Source organism: Tupaia chinensis, unplaced genomic scaffold (genome assembly GCF_000334495.1).
Source record: "Tupaia chinensis unplaced genomic scaffold, TupChi_1.0 Scaffold000221_1, whole genome shotgun sequence".
In the NCBI taxonomy this organism is placed as follows: domain Eukaryota; kingdom Metazoa; phylum Chordata; class Mammalia; order Scandentia; family Tupaiidae; genus Tupaia; species Tupaia belangeri.
Genome location: NW_006159696.1, coordinates 1,746,853 through 1,752,680, shown reverse-complemented (window position 1 = coordinate 1,752,680; position 5,828 = coordinate 1,746,853). Strand labels below are relative to the sequence as shown.

The 5,828-nt window shown below is 52.6% G+C and overlaps 1 protein-coding gene across 1 annotated transcript in view; it reads left to right on the top strand.

Annotated features, from left to right (window-relative positions):
- The first annotated feature begins 2,479 nt into the window (after positions 1-2,479).
- BMPR1A (bone morphogenetic protein receptor type 1A) overlaps positions 2,480-5,828 on the top strand; it is a 55,091-nt gene continuing 51,742 nt past the window's right edge. Inside the window, exon 1 of the mRNA XM_006147755.3 lies at positions 2,480-2,588. The gene's annotated coding sequence lies outside the window, so the exon portion shown is untranslated. The remainder of the gene's footprint in view (positions 2,589-5,828) is intronic.

Here is a 5,828-nt window from a genome sequence, read left to right as displayed (position 1 = left end):
TTTGCTATCGGCCACGTATGCTCCCCGGAGAGACAGACAGAAAGCAAGAAATCACCCCCAAGGGGGTTGGCCCCACCGTAGTCCCTTTTCCTTCATTCTCCTCTCGGAACTTTGGGCACACACGCCTAGCATGTCTTTTCAGTCACCGGGTCCGGGACTTGAACCGCAGCCAGCTCTGTGGGAGACAAGGCGACGTAACCTTCACGCCATCTGCTGGTCCCTGCCTCAATTTTAATGTCCCTACGACTTGGCTCCTTGTGTCAATGAAATATTGCCTGCGGGCAACTACGTTTGAGACGCTTCCAGCTCCCTGGTCTCCCCAGAGCGCTGTCAGTGGTATTCTTTCTGTCGCTTGGCTGTTGATAGCAGAGTCCTGTGACAGCCAGACGTACAGAGCCTCACCACCGTGGTCCTAAAGGGACAGACGAGGAGCTCCCACGCGTGTCTGAATGCCGCACACTCTGCTGCCGCCTGGCCGGGCCCTCCTGGCTGAGACTCACTAACCTGCAGGCCACCTGCCCCGTGCTTACCCCGCCGCCCCTAGTCACTCGGGACCCGACTTAGATGTCGGCCTCAGTCCGAAGCCTTGCCCTGTGTGTCTCCCAGGCCAGGCTCTGTGGCTCTGCCTCTGGGAAGCCGGATTGCATGTTCTTGTGCCTGGGTCCGGCTCATCGAAACCACGTTTGTTTTCTGTCATTTCTAGAATGTCCTCAGTTTTGTGTCATTGGTGTGTGTATTTGTATGGGTGACAACTGGATTTCAAAGGTAATTCAAAGTCTTCAGTAAGTTATAATTAAGTCATTATTATGAGATTAATTGGATTAATCTGACATGATTGTGCATCCTCAAGGTGATAGGTGGCGATCCATTTTTCATGAGTTACAGTAGTGTTCCAGAAAACTGGATTCATGTAAAGGAATTCATTCCACACTTACAGTCTTGCCTTAGTCGTCCAGGAAAAAAAAAAAAGGTTTTCTTTTAAAGTTTGTTTGTTCCACGAGAAAGAAGCAGCAGACGGGCATCCCCACAGGGTCTCCAGGCTCTGTCACTGTAGTCCCAGCCAGCTCGGGTCCTGGACACGGATGCAGGCTCCACCTGACATGCACCGGGAGGTCTCGGGATGTGAACCTAGGACCCTTCTCGTGGGGGTCCAGTTGTATTACCACCACAGTGGCTCCCAGAGAAAATTAGCTTTAAATGTGATCTTAAAGTAGGCATCATTAGGAAATCTATTCTGAGGAAAACATTTAAAAATATTCTTTTCTCTGCTCAACTGCACTTTTAGCAATACTGCATTTTCAGAAAACTGGATTCATGTAAAGGAATTCATTCCACACTTACAGTCTTGCCTTAGTCGTCCAGGAAAAAAAAAAAAAGGTTTTCTTTTAAAGTTTGTTTGTTCCACGAGAAAGAAGCAGCAGACGGGCATCCCCACAGGGTCTCCAGGCTCTGTCACTGTAGTCCCAGCCAGCTCGGGTCCTGGACACGGATGCAGGCTCCACCTGACATGCACCGGGAGGTCTCGGGATGTGAACCTAGGACCCTTCTCGTGGGGGTCCAGTTGTATTACCACCACAGTGGCTCCCAGAGAAAATTAGCTTTAAATGTGATCTTAAAGTAGGCATCATTAGGAAATCTATTCTGAGGAAAACATTTAAAAATATTCTTTTCTCTGCTCAACTGCACTTTTAGCAATACTGCATTTTAATGTGTCTTTGGTTATATATGTATTTCAGCAATTTCAGCCTCTTTGTGAATCATATATAGGGTACGATTGAATTGCCAGAAAAGTCTTTGCCCTCTGATTACTTAATGATACTTTGTTTCTGAAACACAGACATAATCTTTGCTCTTTCAAATGAAATTTTTTTTTCTTTTTTTGGAGAGGTTTTTGCTATAGGGCGTGTGCGCTCACCAGAAAGAGAGAGACAGAGAGACAGAAAGCGAGAACTCACCCCCCAGGGGGGATGGCCTTGCCACGATCCCTTCTCCATTCTCCTATCCCAATTTTGGGTGCACACACACCCAGCCTGAGTTTTAACCTGCCAAGTCCAGGACTCGAACTGCGGTCGACTACATGCAAGTCCAGCAACGCAGCCATTACTCCCATCTGCTGGTCCCAATATAATGCACAACTTCTGAAAAATAGCCGTACAGCTAGCTGGTGGAGGACAGGTCTCTGGGACATTTTTGTAGAGCTGTCAGTATTTAATTTTACTGCCGCACGGAGTTGGCCCCCATCAATATTCAGTACTGATAACCTATCATGTCAATATTGTTTGCAAAACTCTATGTATAGCAAAATTATAATTCACACTAATAGGGTGCATTTTCTCCCTATTTTTTATTTAAAAATGTATAAATCGATAGAACAGTTGGGTAGTGGCCGCCATGCATCATTGCTGTATCCACCTGTTCCCTTGCTAACATTCCGCCTCGTTGCCTTTTCTCTCTTTATATGAAAACAGACGTACCTCTCTGAGTACCTGAAAGTAGGCTGCGAACATCGTGACACTTAAAGCCTGGGTATTTTAGCAGGTGTATTGCAAGAAGAGGATTGTTCTCCTTACGCTATCATACCTAAGAGGGTAAGTGTATAATACCGCCTAACGTATCGCTGTTGTTCAAGCGTCCGGATTAACCTCCAGAAGAGGCAAGTTCTCTCATTTACACCTAGAGCTGGAGTGTTGGGGTCCAGGTAATGCCCACTGCCGGCCCCACCAGAGAGCATGGTCTCTTTCCAGCGCGGGGGCCAGGTCACACTGGAGTGCACGAGGAGCGGGTCTGTACACAGAAAAGCCGGTGATGAGCTCTGTCCCTGTGTCTTGTGCTTGGCCTGTCCAACTAGATATCTCGATTGGCATTGGACATGCTTGGGTTTCCAGCCCCACCCCTCTTTGTTTTTTCCTGGGTTGACTCACTGAGGTGTGTCTCATCTTTCCCTTCTCCTTAAACAACTGGCCTTTCTTTTTCTTCTTCTTTTTTTAATATATCATAGCACAGAGATGATTAGATCATAATCGAGGGCGTTTCCACCTTCCGTCTGAGAACGTGCAGCCCTGTTTTTGATAGCCCTGAACTGCAGAGCTGTGTTAAGCTGAGTTTCTGGTTCCCAGGTGGGTGTGTTGTTGGCAAGTGTGCGCTCTAGGTAGCTGTTAGCGGAGGGCCGGGACGGAGCTGAGAGAGACGCGCACTAAGCTCGCACCGTGCGAGGGAATGGACGCGTCCCCAAGCAGCCTCCTGCGGCCGGTCAGAACTGAGCAAGCGGCATTGGGTCTTAGCGGTCCCTGGCGAGTCCCCGCTGTGGCACAGCTGGGTAATTGGCGCTCGTGCTGGCAATTGCGAGTCTGTGTGTGGTGAGAAGGTGCCCCCTGCGTGTTTCAGAGGACTCGGGGCCCGCACGGCAGCCTGGGGTCCCACCCCGACAGTCCCTGCTGTACAGAGGGAGGCCATCTGAGGGCATTGCTTGGGGTCGGTAATGAAACAGACTGCGGGGACCACGCCACAGAGTAAGGTGGGTGGTGTATACCCTACTGACGTGGTGGTTTACTTGGAGAGGGAGGAAGTATGAGGTCATTGACATGCCCTGTTAGGAGTCTTCGTTAGTGAATTGTAGAGAAACATTGAAATGAGCGTCTAGAAGTGGTTTTCATATGCTTCCTTGGGGGTGCGAGATAAACCTGAAAAGCACATGGAGTGTATTGGGGGCTCCTGCTGTGGCAGGTGCTCCCCCAGAACAGCTTGGCCCCCACGGAGAAGCCTGAGTTTCCCAGAGCCGGGCAGGAAGGGAGGCCCCGGGGAAGGCCCTGCCTGGCTGCGAGCTGAGATGGAGGGGCCCGGGCACCCTGTCCTGCCTGGCCCGCTGGAGGGCCGCTCGTTCCGCAGGAAGCTAGAACTCACTGCGCAAGTCCTGGCCGACCTGCGTACACACCCACGTAGAAGAGCGACGATTTCGAAAAAATGCCATGTCTTCAATAGCCTTTGAGCAGCTGCTCGACTGCAGAACCTAGTGAAAAGCAGAGGTCAAGGTGTCTTTTTAGGAAGCACTTTTTAAAATTTGAGATAGTTATGTAGAGTCAGGGAGCTCATAGAGACAGTGAGGAGAGGGTCCTCGTACCCCACCTGCCCCCACTGGTCACTGCTTCTGCGTACAGTAAGCCTCAGGCCGGAGGACGTCGGTCCGTCCGTCTCTGCAGTTCTGTGCCGATTAAACATGGCGCGGATTCTTGAAACCACCGTGGGCGGCATCCAGACACGAGCTCCCACCACCAGGGCTCCCTCGTGCTGCGCGCAACCCTGTCCCCGAGGCCACTAATCTGTTTTCATCCTGTGACTTTGTCATTTAGACACTGCCTCGTAAGTAGTACATAAATACATTGTTTCCCCACTCAGCCTAGTCCCTTGAGATCCGTGCAAGTTTTATGAATCAAGAGTTCTTATTTTGTTTTGTTTAGTTGTAATTGCTGAGTGGGTTTCCATGGTATGAATGCGCATGGTTTGTTTAACCATTCACTTCTTGAACCATAATTTTTATTTATTTATTTATTTATTTTAGTTTTTACCATTAAAAACCAAGCTGCCTGCACATCTTGCAGTGGTGCACACCTGCGGTCCCTGTTCCTTGGGAGGCCAAGGCAGGAATATAGCTGCATGCACATATGCACCACACACGCATACACTACACACACGCGTGCACCACGCACACACAGTAAATCTGCCTTAATGTCTGTGTTCGTTTCCTGGGGATGGGCGCTGTCCGAGGCAGCGTGGCGCAGGGTAGCTGGCCAGCACCATCAGGAGGTCTGGTTCAGGCTGTGGCTGCAGGTCCAGGGGCCGTGGCAGGGCCTGCTGGAGTGAGGGATGCTCGGTGCTGCTGTGCCCGGAGGCCGAGAAGGTGGGGGCCCCTGCGTGGAGACTACCGAGAGGAAGCATGGGGGTGCGGGTTCTGGCTAACCTGGCCTGACGGGGTTCTTCCTGAGGACAGGCCAGCACAGTCGGACACCCCTGGGGCGGGGCGGGGCGGGGCAGAGGAGAGGACGAACCTGCCCGGACCACAGTAGGGACTCAGCTCCGAGGGTGGCGTGCACTACTAGCGTGGTTTAGGGGGTCCTCGTGCCAAGAGCGGGCTTTACATCAGAGAGCACGTAGGTCGCCCAGAAGGCTCCAGAGCCTGGCTGGAGTGCGGGCAAGCAGAGGGCCGCGGCAGTGCCAGTGCTGGGACTGGGCCACACTAGGCGTCAGTTCCGTTCTCTAAGGCGCTGCCCGACTGTCTCCGGAGTGCCCGCGCGTCGCCCTACGCGATGAGCCCACTCTCTCTGTGCTCGCAGCCCCGGCCTTGTCACCGAGCATCGTCCCGGCATCTCGGCTGTCCTGTGGGCGTGTCGCGGTCTCAGTGTGACCCCGCCCCATTTCCCTGGTGGCTGAGGCGATGCCTCCTTTCACGTGCCTGGTTGCTGTCCGTCTGTCCTCTTCGCGAAACGTCTCCGTGGTCCTTGCCGTTTCCTAGCTAACGTGCGTGCTGTTGAGCTGTGGAGTTTCCTAAGCGCCTGCTCTAGGTCGGTCCTCCGTCACTAAGTGGGTTGCAAGTACGAGGGTATCCTCGCAGCCTCCCTGCTCTCACGCTCGGTGTACGGGTCTTTCGTACAGAGCGCCGGCGGTGTTGACGAAGACCATTTACCGTCATGGAGCAGGCCTTCGCTGTCCCTCCTCCCCCACCCGGCAGCCACGGGGGACCCCGGTCTCCCCTCTGGCAACTGACAGGCTCGGAAACTCCAGACCCCGCGTCTGGGGGACAAGCTACGTCTGCTGCTTTAGCCTTGGGTCTGAGG